We start from the raw sequence: 14,450 nt of genomic DNA on the forward strand, positions 1-14,450 counted from the left end.
ATGGCCAGGCATGTCACAGCCCGAGCATCGGTGGAATGGGTGGCAATCTACCAGACAGTGAACAATCACATGACAGGGCTATGCATGGGTGATGGTAGGGCAGTCAGAGAGAGCACCGAGTCACAGAGACTGGAGAATTGTGCTACCACTCTGGAAGAGCAAACATGGCCCACTACTACATTCAGGGGTAGAGGTTGAGCGACACATGAGAGAAGACAGTGTGTGACTGCACATACTGGTGGGCCTGTCAGCACGACATGGGTTTTACACAGCAATGAGAAACAAAAGTGCTATTAACGTTACCATGGACCTCCTCCACAGTGAGCCCACCTCCCTCCACCCCAACCACACTTATGCCAAACACACAGTGATTCTGAAGAGGTAAATGCAAATGAAAACATAAAGTGCAGACCTAGTCATCTGATAGACCGACTCCCAAATGGCAGGCACATGTGCATCCTACCATCCGTAGCCATCCCAGCAACAACAACACTCAAGCATGCATACCACAAGACACATGACTTGCAATGGAGGGATGCACTGGCTGAAAATAGAACTATCAAAAAGGCTGACACACAAATGAACTGCATGAAGCATGGAATGTTACAAACAGAATGATGTATTAGACATAAATATGTACACACATACAAATGGGAATCAAGCTCAAAGTAGTCCAGGGGAAATATTAAATAAAACTAATATCCTATGCCTAAACAACTACATACAATAAAAACTGGGAAGGAAATTCTTCAAAGTCTAGGGAAAGTAATAAACAAAAAACGAAACCTACACCTAAAAAACTGAGCCTTTCTACCAGGACTGAGTCCAGCTCCACATCCTCACTCCTCATGCCGGCCTCCATTGTGCATGTTTTCCGGCATTTGTGTCTCTATCACTCGGGCGTCCCTGCAAGTGGCCTTCAGGAGGGCAGCTTGCCTCCTTGCACGACACATAACAATCTCAGCCCTGGCCATCACTACCCTCACTTCCTGAGCTTGCTACCACTCTACCTCAATCTGCTATTCATATCCTCGGAACCTCGGAAGACATTGTGTGCCTCAGGTCCACGTGTGTATCCTGCCTCACACTTCGCGCATGCCTCGTTTGGCGGTCTGCCCTGCAACACATAGCCTTCTCCTCGTTGCCACCTGCTGCCTCAGGTCCTGGTGCCTGCTCTGTGGGTATGCCCTCCGAGCTGATGACAATACCCAGGATCGTACGGCACCTGCACTGCTCATGGGTGCCTGCTGTCCCTCTATTGCTGGTGACCCCGGCAGTGCCTGGGTAGGCACAGTGACCACCGCAGCAGATGTGCCTTGGACTCCTAACTCAGGCAGGGATGTGGTCTCTACTAGATGGTTGCACACCCTGTAGTTGAAAAAACAACCAAATTCTCTTGCGTAATTTCAAAATAAAACTTTATAAAGGGATGATTTTGTCATCCATGAGTTCTATACCCCAGTTAGAGTTAATTTAGACAAACAATAATTCAACATTCAATTTGTATCAGTTCATAATCAACATATATAACATAAAGTAAACTGTTTTTTACAGTACATGGTACAAATAGTAACTGTTTTTTATAGTCCAGTCAACCAAAATCTTCCATTTACAATTCATGTGGCTTATAGTATACAGTTTGTACTTGATTTTGACTCATAGTCCAATGTTCACAGTAATATGTGATATGTTAAATGCGTCTTAGCAGACAGAGCCAAAGTCTTCAAAGTACAGTATGCTTTACGCGTTTCGGGGCGAATAGAGCCCCTTCTTCAGAAGATGTCTACTAGACTTGTTTTTTCTTCAGTTTATCTGTGTCAACAGTAAAAAGTATATTGTTATTTTAATCATCATGATATATCGTAATACCGGTCTGTCATGACTGGATATTTCCTTATATATAATCACCTGTTAGTGTCTTAGTATGCTCTCAATTTGAAATTCAAGTTCCATCCTGATTAGTATGTTCTTGTCAATCCTAAAAAAAGAAAAATAGGGGCTATAAGTCCCTACCGTAGTGAGAAGTAAGGGTATTAGATATAAACAACCATGTTTGTATTCTCAAACAGGTCCATTAAAAAAAGGGTATTAGTAATAACCTGATCTGCAGGTCGTAGTCAGGATTTTGGATAATCTCCCACTTTATTTAAGCTCTGTTATCCTGTAGTGGGTCTTAGCAGCACAATCAGAAGTAACGTGGGCCCTGTAGGCGGAAAGAGGTCCCTCAGAGGCTATTCTTACCAGTTAGAAAAAACACTATTGAATCATTCTATGTGGTGAGTATAAGGTTCTAACACAGCTTACCTGAAAAGGGGACGCCCTTGTGCATGTATCCTGTGGTGATGCTCGTGCGAACGGCAACTGAGAAAAATGGCCGTCGTAATGTTTATATTGCGTAATGACGTCAATGCGTGACAACGTCGTGACGTCACAATGTTTACTTTTGACGCAATATAATGCACGGTATTTATAGAACAGGGTAGAGTCTAAAAGACTAAGGGCCTCATTACGACCCAGGCGGTAAGTTACCGCCTGGGTCGTACCTTTACCACCATGGCATAAACTACGTTTACGCCATGGTGGTTGGCAGACTTACCGCCCCATTCCGAGGTTGGCGGGGCGGTAAGTCCCCAATCCCCATTTACCCTTCCCCATTCCCATTTTTGCCCCATAGGGCATAATGGGAGTGGGGAAGGCGTTAATTTCGCCACCGTAAATTACGGTGGCGTAATTAACATCAAGGTCCCTTAGCGCCATGGATTTTAACACCTGCTAAAAGCAGGTGTTAAAACCTCCATGGCCCTAAGGGACCTCGGAATCAGGCGGTAAGGGTCGGCGCTGTTTACGCCGCCGTAAACCCCTTACCGCCTGAGTCGTAATGAGGCCCTAAATTGGAACCTCGATTTTTTAAACATATATAATGGTGGGTAATGTAGGTCCATTGAGCTATTACATGGATCTAAAAAACATGACATTTAAAATTATCACAGTCTCGTGATTAGAGGAAAAATCCAGCATGCTCACAGTCTATCTGTTATTAAAAATAAATGTACATCCTCTATGTCAATTAATTACAATTGGGCAGCATCTACATGGGTGTGTATATTTATTTCATCATATCAAGTAGAAAATAGAAACTCAAGATCTATCAAGCATTGATAGTGTTGAGAACACAAACAATCTAATGACCTAGCTGTTTTTGCAACTTCAGTAACTATTCCTTAGATGGTAAAGGAGCAGTGAATGTATATTTTACTGTTAGATATTTTTATACGTCAAATTAAAAATGTGTGTTAGTACAGCTAGTCATGCATGTCTTAAACACCAAAAAATATTCAAAAGTCTAACAGTAAGCTTATAAGGAGACTTACAAGAAAACACCCAAATTATATTCTTCGTTCATTCCATTGGGGGAAAGACTGTTCAGTTTTTCAATCCAGTGTAATTCTCTCTGACCCATGTGTCTGCCATGGTCCCCCCCTCTAGGTAATGTTTTCACTTCCTCAAGAATAATCACTTTAAGTTGAGCTATTGTGTGTTTATTCTGAGAAAAGTGTCTAGCAACAGGAGATTTGATACTGTTGGTACGGATATTGATCTTATGTTCATTCCATCTTTCTTTAGCTTTCCTGATAGTTTGACCCACGTAAAAGATACCGCAGGGGCAACTGAGACCGTAGATGACGGATTTGGTGTTGCATGTGGTGTAATGATTCAATCGAATTTTTTTACCACTGTTGGGGTGCCTCACATAGCTACCCTTCATCACATTGTTACAATTGCCGCAATTTAAGCACGGGAATGTGCCTGTCTTCCTCTTCTTCAAAGTCTGTTCTCTGTCTTGTTTGATTTTTTCTGCTTTCACCAGTTCGTCTTTGAAATTTCTTCCCCTCTTGTATGCAATTAAGGGAGGTTTTGGGAATAGTCTGTCCAGTTGTGGATCCATTTTGATAATATTCCAATTGTTATTGATGATCCTAGTAATGTGATGACGTTGGGCAGAATATCTCAAAGTATGGAGAAATGGAATATCCTTAGATTTGTTCTTATTAATGAGGAGATCCTTTCTTTCAAGTGTATCGACTTTGTCTTTAGCCTTTTTCGATGATGTCGCTAGGGTAACCTCTTTGTCTATATTTCTCTATCAGCAGGGTATGTGCATATCAGGGGTGCGCGGAAAGTATCACACGCGATTCCATCAGGGTAAGTGTATTACAGGAGTGTGCGGGAAGTTCCACACGCGAATGTCCAGGCTACGTGTATTTCGGGGTGCGCGGGAAGTTTCACACGCGATATCAGCAGGGTACGTGTATTCCAGGGGTGCGCGGGAAGTTCCACACGCAAATGTCCAGGCTACGTGTATCACAGGGGTGCGCGGGGAGCAACACACGTGAATTGCACGTGTGGGTCCTCCCAGGTGTTCCCTCTACACCCTCCATGGCCCCCGCAGGTGGCTCACACCACTGGGGCCTGCCCTGCACATGTCCTGCAGGCACCCCATCCACCATGGCCATGCCCCCCAGCCAACCCATATGTCAACTTGCACTACTGCCCACCAACGCATGTTCCCCTGCACCCCCAGCCACCAGGGGCACCCTCCACCAGGCCCCCACCCATGTCTCCTACCACCCCCACCCCCCAGCACTGTGGGGCACCTGCCAGCAGGCCCCTACCCATGTCCAACTCATGTTCCCCACCACCCCCACCCCCCAGCACTGTGGGGCACCTGCCAGCAGGCCCCCGCCCATGTCCAACTCATGTTCCCCACCACCCCCACCCCCCAGCACTGTGGGGCACCTGCCAGCAGGCCCCCACCCATGTCCAACTCATGTTCCCCACCACCCCCACCCCCAGCACTGTGGGGCACCTGCCAGCAGGCCCCCACCCATGTCCAACTCATGTTCCCCACCACCCCCACCCCCAGCACTGTGTGGCACCTGCCAGCAGGCCCCCACCCATGTCCAACTCATGTTCCCCACCACCCCCACCCCTCAGCACTGTGGGGCACCTGCCAGCAGGCCCCCACCCATGTCCAACTCATGTTCCCCACCACCCCACCCCCTAGCACTGTGGGGCACCTGCCAGCAGGCCTCCAAACATGTCCAACTCATGTTCCCCACCACCCCCACCCCCCAGCACTTTGGGGCACCTGCCAGCAGGCCCCCACCCATGTCCAACTCATGTTCCCCACCACACCCACCCACCAGCACTGTGGGGCACCTGCCAGCAGGCCCCCACCCATGTCCAACTCATGTTCCCCACCACCCCCACCCCCCAGCACTGTGGGGCACCTGCCAGCAGGCCCCCACCCATGTCCAACTCATGTTCCCCACCACCCCCACCCCCCAGCACTGTGGGGCACCTGCCAGCAGGCCCCCACCCATGTCCAACTCATGTCCCCACCACCCCCACCCCCAGCAGTGCAGGGGCACCCTCCACCTGGCCCCCACCCATGTCTCCCACCACCCCCACCCCCCAGAAGTGCAGGGGCACCCTCCACCAGGCCCCACCCATGTCTCCCACCACCTCCACCCCCCAGCACTGTGGGGCACCTGCCAGCAGGACCCAACTCATGTTCCCCAGCCAACATGTCATCACAATCTAGATCCCTGGTCCCTATGGTCAGCCTCCAAATGCAAAACACCCACCCGAGTATTGCATCCACCCATTGCATAAATAGATTCAAAAATAAAGAAACAGAAATGGGAATGTACAAAAATGAAAAGAAGCATGTCCGTGAAAAAATGCAAAACCAAAAATCATAATCCAAAGTAATTATGTCCTAAGTCACTGTCCATTGTTCCATGGGTAAATTGTGAAAGAAAAATAAAATCCAACAGTGAACTATGTACAGATGAACAAGCCAGGGTCCATTATCCCAACCAAAGAAATGAAACCTATCTAACAACACTAACTAATAAAATAAACTATATACAAAATGTGGCCAATGTCCAAAAGGTCCAAAAAAAATAAAAAAACAAAGCAAACCTAACACTAACTACATAACTATTTACATGGGCAGCGGGCTAGTCCAACAGCTCACAGGATGTTGTCATGGGCCAGGGCATCATCGAACTCCTGTTCAATGGCTTGGAAGCGGGCATGTTCCCTGGCCCCGAGGTCTTGCAGGGATAAAGCAGTGTCCAGCTCCAACTGCCTGCGAAGACCCTCGAGGCACTCAGCCCGCCTCAGCGCCCTCCGCATGGAGTTCTCCGCCCTGACCATTGTGAGCTGCTCCTCCTCTGCCCGCTGCCGCTCCGCACCTATCTGCTGGCCCAACCGCTCCCACACGGAAGCCACTCCCATTCCAGGGTTCTCCTGCCCTCCGGCCGATGCCTGCACCCCTGATGTTGATGGCCCCGAGCCATGATGCCTCCCACGTCAAGCCTGCCGCTGCCTATGACGCAACTGCCTGTGCCAGCACAACGGCATCCATGCTGATGGAATCCACCGACGCCGTCGTGCACGTGCCCTGCCCGATGATGCCGTCACATCCTCCATCTGCTGGGGTCCAGTTGCTGGTGTGTCCACCCCTGCTGGACCTCCGACTCCTGACTGTGGCAGGGATGGGATCCCCACCGAGCCGGCTGCATTGGTTGGGGCAGGTCCACAGGGGGCCCTGGTGGCATCTGGGCCGGAAGACGGCATGGAGAACGACTGGTGCATAGTCTCCACAGAGGAGGAGAGGGTCGCCAGATTGGCCGACACATGTAGGAAACCCCCGACCATGGCCGATCCCAACTGGGCCACGTCGGCACGGTGCTCTCCGTGATGACGTGCATGCTCCTCCCGGGAAGCACGCACCTCATCACGAATTGCACCTGTGCGCAACGCGACACCAATCAGGACCTTCTCCATACAGCCAGGGGTCCCCTCGTCCGCAGGTGGGGGGGAGTCAGATGACATGGACATCCCACCTACCCGCGGACGGCCTGGGATGGGGCATCCCTGCTGGTGCATGGTGGTGCAGTCACAGTGTCAGAGACAGTGACATGCACAGGCCCCTCCACGGCGCCCTGTGCTGCCTCCTGCCCCTGGACTGCACCACTTGCACCAGCAGGGATGCCCATACCAGGCCCCATGTGCGCCTCAGTAGCGGCCTCCTCCTCCTCTGTGGAAACCACCAACCTGGATGGCTCCACCCCATCTTCGGCTGTTGCAAGCCCCTGTGGGGGCTCACCCACCCCTTCCGCTGCAGCCATGGGGGCATCCACGCCGCTTTGCTCCACAGAGCCGTCTCCGCCCTCTTCTTCACGTGGCGCTGTGTAGAGGGAGACATAGAACACAAGCATCAGGGTACTGTACAATGGTCCCCTAGACAGGAAGCAATAGCAGATGAGTGGCACTGTCAAAGATCACTTCCATCATGTCCCTCCACAACACATGGCTCAGTGCAGGTAAAACACATGCGGTAACAGGCATGGCGCATGCTATGGACATTAGCATACATGTCCAAGGGATTTTTGGAACATACAATGTTGTTTTGGAACTCACATGCATCATGGGCCATGCCTATCACATGCACACACTTCACGCTAGTTTCATCCATCTGGCCTCGTACACCACAGACACAGTGGATACAAGGATGACTAGGCTGCATCAGTGAAGACTCCCGACTGGGATTCCATCGCTCCACAGCCCAGCCCCAGGACCCAGTTGCCCACCCACTCCTGCCTCTGGGGTTGTCATGTCGGGCACTGCAACATCTGGCACCACTGACAACCCCCGGCCAGAGAGGCAGAGGGGCACCAGCTTCAGTGCCACCGAAGTTGGTGTCCTGGTGGAGAAAGTCCTGGGGCAGTATGATGCCCTCTTCGGAAGTTCCCGTGCCGACAAGGATGGACGGACTCAGATCTGGACTGACATCGTGACTGCCATCAACGCGGAGGGGGTGGCAGTCCGCGACTTCCAACATGTCAAGAAGCGCTGGGAGGACTTCAGGTCCAGGACCCTGAACAAGGCCCGGCGCCTCTTGAAGGCAGCGGATGCCAAGGGGCGCCGGGGCCACTTGTCGGAAGATCAGATGAGGGTCCTGGAACGCATATCCCCAGCGCTCCACGTCCAGGTCCTTGAGAGGCAGACCCGTCTGGAATCGAGCGGTAAGTGTACATGCATCCTGATTGTGAGCTGTGCTTGTGGTGATGTTTCAGTAGTGTGCAGGTTGCACATCTGTTTGTATGGGGTCGAGTATGGGTGGGGGTGTACAGGGCCGTGGGGCTAACACATGCGAGGGCTGTAATGTGTGAGACATGGATGGTGCTTGTGTGTGTAGGCTTGCATGCCAAATGCAGTTGTGTGGGCACACATGTTTGGATGAATGTGTATGTAAGTAGACATGTCCGTGATGTCACGCATGTATGTTGTTTTCAGCTGCATGTATCAGCACTGTGTACATGTGCATTTGTGGGTATTTGACAAGGGTGCAACAGTGATGCAACATGGATGCATGTGACAGCGGGATGTGGAAGCCTGATTGGCAGATGTGACATGGATGCCCATCTGAACACTGCAACACTTGGCAGAGGTGTACACATGCATGCAAGTGTGGTGGTGTGTGTACATGTGTGGTGCACTTCCTGTGTTGCATGTGATGTCTGGCTCAGCTTTGCCTGCTCATGCTGTTGTATGTGTATGGATGGTGCTGGCAGTTGCGATATGGCTGTGGTATGGCTCATGTGTGCGAGTTGAAATGACATGTGTGTTGGGGATTGTGATGCCATGTCTGAGGTTTGCCAATGCCACTCATGTACAACTGTCATGTGTGTATGTGTCCATTGTACAGTGCCCTGATGCCTGTGTTTTATTTCTCCCTGTCTGCACGTCAACTGATGAAGAGGGCGGAGAAGGTGCTGTGGAGCACAGCGGCGGGGATCCCACCGCCAGCCGGAGACGCAAGGCCCGGCTCCCCTCCCATGTTGTCATCTCGTCGGGGAGTGAGGAGTCCGGTGCCACGTCCCAGGCTGCAGCTGCCGGGGGGAGGTCCAAGGGGCAGAGGTTGGAGTTGGACTCCTCGGCAGCAGAAGGGGCAGCTGGGACCCCACAGGGCCCAACGGGGGAAGAGTCATCCAGGTTGGTGGGGGGTTTGGTGGAGGAGGAGGCCGTGCAAGCAACAGAGACGGGGTCTGGAGGTGGGGATCCCACTGGTGCTAGTGTTGCAGTGCAGGACCAGGAACAGGAGGCAGCACAGGCCGCCGCGGAGGTGCCTGTGTGCAATCCTGTCCCTGATCCTGTCCCTGCATCATCTTGCACCAGCAGGGATGCCTACGTCCAGGCCCGTTTTCAGGCAGGGGATGAGCAAACGACAACTGGCCTTCCTCTGCCTGCGGACGTGGCTATCCGGGTCCGGGTTGAGCCTGTCCTGACTCATGTGGCGTTGCATCAACGGGCCATGCGAGGTGACCTGCAGTCTTTTCATGAGGAGACTGCACGTCATCTCGAATGGCTCATTGACCACATCAGCCTGCTGGGACAGGTCACCCAGGCCGGATTCCTCCGTTTGATGGGGCTTGCTACGACCCCCTCCTCAACTGAACCCCCTACGCGCCAGTCGTCCTCCGTGCCATCTTCCCACCCATCAGTCACCTGGGTGCCCTGTGGAGCTGCCTCTGACGGTGCGGCCAGGCTGGTGGAGGAGGCCTCCCTGCCACAGTCGGGAGTCGGACATCCAGCAGGGGTGGCCACATCAACGACTGCACCCCAGCCGGTGGAGGATGTACAGGCAGCAGGAGGCAGTGCACGGGCAGAGGCACAGCAGCAGCAGCAACGTGGTAGGAGCCATGAATGCTCTGGGCCTTCAACATCGGAGGGGCAGGCATCGGCAGGAGGGCAGGAGGACCCAGGACAGAGTGTGTCTTCCGTGTGGCAGCGGTTGGGCCATGCCATAGATGCAGAGCGGCAGCGGGCAGAAGAGGCACGGCTCACAATGGTCAGGGCGGAGTACTCCATGCGGAGGGCCCTGAGGCGGGCCGAGTGCCTCGAGGCAATCCTCAGGGGGCTGGAGGTGGACACGTCGACGGCCCTGCGGACCCTCAGGGCCATGGAGGAGGACCGCCTCCGGGACATTGAGCAGGAGTTCGATGATGCCCTGGCCCGGGACATCCAAAAGTGAGCCGTCAGACTAGCCCGCTGCCCTTGTACATAGTTATGTAGGTAGTGTTAGGTTTCCTTTGTTTTTGGATTTATTTTGAACCTTTTGGACATTGGCCACATTTTTGTATATAGTTTATTTTATTAGTTAGTGTAGTTAGATAGGTCTCATTTCTTTTGTTGGGATGATGGACCCTGGCTTGTTCGTCTGTACATAGTTCACTGTTGGATTTTATTTTTCTTTCACAATTTACCCATGGAGCAATGGCTTTCAATTATTATTTCCCATTGGATTTTCTTTTGTGGACAGTGACTTTGGACACCATTACTTTGGATTATGATTTTTGGTTTTGCTTTTTTTCACGGACATGCTTCTTTTCATTTTTGTACATTCCCATTTCCGTTTCTTTATTTTTGATTCTATTTATGTTTCCTTTAATACATATTATTTATCGAACTTCAATGTGTAGTATCATCTCATTGGTTTCATGCATATCATGATATGGGGTTGAGATTCACTGACACCCATTGGGTGTATGTGAGGGAAATGTGTTTGTTTCGAAACTTGCAATTGGTGTTCTGTCATGTAATTGCCAATTATGAGTGGGTGGATGCAATACTCAGGTGGGTGTTTTGCATTTGGAGGCTGACCATAGGGACTAGGGATCTAGATTGTGATGAAATGTTGGCTGGGGAACATGAGTTGGGGCCTGCTGGCAGGTGCCCCACAGTGCTGGGGGGTGGGGGTGGTGGGAGACATGGGTGGGGGCCTGGTGGAGGGTGCCCCTGCACTGCTGGGGGGTGGGGGTGGAGGGAGACATGGGTGGGGGCCTGGTGGAGGGTGCCCCTGCACTGCTGGGGGGTGGGGGTGGTGGGGACATGAGTTGGACATGGGTGGGGGCCTGGTGGAGGGTGCCCCTGCACTGCTGGGGGGTGAGGGTGGTGGGAGACATGGGTGGGGGCCTGCTGGCAGGTGCCCCACAGTGCTGGGGGGTGGGGGTGGTGGGGAACATGAGTAGGACATGGGTGGGGGCCTGCTGGCAGGTGCCCCACAGTACTGGGGGGTGGGGGTGGTGGGGAACATGAGTTGGACATGGGTGGGGGCCTGCTGGCAGGTGCCCCACAGTGCTGGGGGGTGGGGGTGGTGGGGACATGAGTTGGACATGGGTGGGGGCCTGCTGGCAGGTGCCCCACAGTGCTGGGGGTGGGGGTGGTGGGGAACATGAGTTGGACATGGGTGGGGGCCTGGTGGAGGGTGCCCCTGCACTGCTGGGGGGTGGGGGTGGTGGGAGACATGGGTGGGGGCCTGCTGGCAGGTGCCCCACAGTGCTGGGGGGTGGGGGTGGTGGGGAACATGAGTTGGACATGGGTGGGGGCCTGCCTGCAGGTGCCCCACAGTGCTGGGTGGTGGGGGTGGTGGGGAACATGTGTTGGACATGGGTGGGGGCCTGCTGGCAGGTGCCCCACAGTGCTGAGGTGTGGGGGTGGTGGGGACATGAGTTGGACATGGGTGGGGGCCTGCTGGCAGGTGCCCCACAGTGCTGGGGGATGAGGGTGGTGGGGAACATGAGTTGAACATGGGTGGGGGCCTGGTGGAGGGTGCCCCTGCACTGCTGGGGGGTGGGGGTGGTGGGAGACATGGGTGGGGGCCTGCTGGCAGGTGCCCCACAGTGCTGGGGGGTGGGGGTGGTGGGGAACATGAGTTGGACATGAGTGGGGGCCTGCTTGCAGGTGCCCCACAGTGCTGGTGGGTGGGGGTGGTGGGGAACATGTGTTGGACATGGGTGGGGCCTGCTGGCAGGTGCCCCACAGTGCTGGGGGGTGGTGGTGGTGGGGACATGAGTTGGACATGGATTGGGGCCTGCTGGCAGGTGCCCCACAGTGCTGGGGGATGGGGGTGGTGGGGAACATGAGTTGGACATGGGTGGGGGCCTGCTGGCAGGTGCCCCACAGTGCTGGGGGGTGGGGGTGGTGGGGAACGTGAGTTGGACATGGGTGGGGGCCTGCTGGCAGGTGCCCCACAGTGCTGGGGGGTGGGGGTGGTGGGGAACATGAGTTGGACATGGGTGGGGGCCTGCTGGCAGGTGCCCCACAGTGCTGGGGGGTGGGGGTGGTGGGGAACATGAGTTGGACATGGGTGGGGGCCTGCTGGCAGGTGCCCCACAGTGCTGGGGGGTGGGGGTGGTGGGGAACATGAGTTGGACATGGGTGGGGGCCTGCTGGCAGGTGCCCCACAGTGCTGGGGGGTGGGGGTGGTGGGGAACATGAGTTGGACATGGATGGGGGCCTGGTGGAGGGTGCCCCTGCACTGCTGGGGGGTGGGGGTGGTGGGAGACATGGGTGGGGGGCCTGCTGGCATGTGCCCCACAGTGCTGGGGGGTGGGGGTGGTGGGAGACCTGGGTGGGGGCCTGGTGGAGGGTGCCCCTGCACTGCTGGGGGGTGGGGGTGGTGGGAGACATGGGTGGGGGCCTGGTGGAGGGTGCCCCTGCACTGCTGGGGGGTGGGGGTGGTGGGAGACATGGGTGGGAGCCTGCTGGCAGGTGCCCCACAGTGCTGGGGGGTGGGGGTGGTGGGGAACATGAGTTGGACATGGATGGGGGCCTGGTGGAGGGTGCCCCTGCACTGCTGGGGGGTGGGGGTGGTGGGAGACATGGGTGGGGGGCCTGCTGGCATGTGCCCCACAGTGCTGGGGGGTGGGGGTGGTGGGAGACATGGGTGGGGGCCTGGTGGAGGGTGCCCCTGCACTGCTGGGGGGTGGGGGTGGTGGGAGACATGGGTGGGGGCCTGGTGGAGGGTGCCCCTGCACTGCTGGGGGGTGGGGGTGGTGGGAGACATGGGTGGGGGCCTGCTGGCAGGTGCCCCACAGTGCTGGGGGTGGGGGTGGTGGGGAACATGAGTTGGACATGGGTGGGGGCCTGCTGGCAGGTGCCCCACAGTGCTGGGGGTGGGGGTGGTGGGAGACATGGGTGGGGGCCTGATGGAGGGTGCCCCTGGTGGCTGGGGGTGCAGGGGGACATGCGTTGGTGGGCAGTAGTGCAAGTTGACATGTGGGTTGGCTGGGGGGCATGGCCATGGTGGATGGGGTGCCTGCAGGTCATGTGCAGGGTAGGCCCCTGTGGTGTGAGCCACCTGCAGGGGCCGTGGAGGGTGTAGAGGGAACACCTGGGAGGACCCACACGTGCAATTCACGTGTGGTGCTCCCCGCGCATCCCTGTAATACACGTACCCTCATGGAATCGCGTGTGAAACTTCCAGCGCACCCCGAAATACACGTAGCCTGGACATTTGCGTGTGGAACTTCCCGCGCACCCCTGTAATACACGTACCCTTATGGAATCACGTGTGATACTGTCCGCGCACCCCTGATATGCACGTACCCCGCTCAATCACGTGTGTAACTTCCCGCGCAACCCCTAAAATACACGTACCCCGCTCAATCACGTGTGTAACTTCCCGCGCACCCCCGAAATACACGTACCCCGCTCAATCGCGTGTGTAACTTTCCGCGCACCCCCGAAATACACGTACCCCGCTCAATCGCGTGTGTAACTTCCCGCGCAACTCCGAAATACACGTACCCTGCTCAATCCCGTGTGTAACTTCCCGCGCACCCCCGAAATACACGTACCCCGCTCAATCACGTGTGTAACTTCCTGCGCACCCACGAAACACACGTGCCCCGCTCAATCGCGTGTGTAACTTCCCGCGCACCCCTGAAATACACATGCCCCGCTCAATTGCGTGTGTAACTTCCCGCGCACCCCCGAAATACACATACCCCGCTCAATCAAGTGTGTACCTTCCCGCGCACCCCCGAACTACACGTGCCCCGCTCGCACAGGCCCAATTGCTGTATGTTGCCACTTTTGTAATGCGCAGGGACGTTACCGCCTGCCTTCGTGTGGCGGACGTGTTTCAGCTTGTGCGTGTCTTTGGCTGTGCGTGGCTTTGCCCTATTCAATTCCATGAATACGTGTGGTTTGAGTGCGTGTGGGCGTTCCGTCTGCTTCCCTGCAGTGCATCCCCAGTTACGCCCTTATTTTCGCGCGTTGTTCCCCATTCCGCGCGTTACGCCCCGTATTCCGGCCACTTTCTGGTTTATGCTCTGAGGTTGTGCGCTTTCACTGTGCGCGTCGCGCACGCCTTTCGGGATGTTGTAGTGACGTGTACGCCATGCACGGGTTTGGCGCACATCCCGAGGAAAACACGCGCAGGGACTTCCATGAATCGCACGCATGCGCGTGCGCCTGTTTTTTTGCGCTTGTGCCTGCTTGCGCAACGATCTTCGGCGCACGTTTGTTCCATGAATCGGCCCCTGAGTCTTTTAGACTCTACCCTGTTTTATAAATACCGCACATTATAT

Source organism: Ambystoma mexicanum, chromosome 6p (assembly GCF_040938575.1).
Source record: "Ambystoma mexicanum isolate Mex_15411 chromosome 6p, UKY_AmexF1_1, whole genome shotgun sequence".
NCBI classification, from domain to species: domain Eukaryota; kingdom Metazoa; phylum Chordata; class Amphibia; order Caudata; family Ambystomatidae; genus Ambystoma; species Ambystoma mexicanum.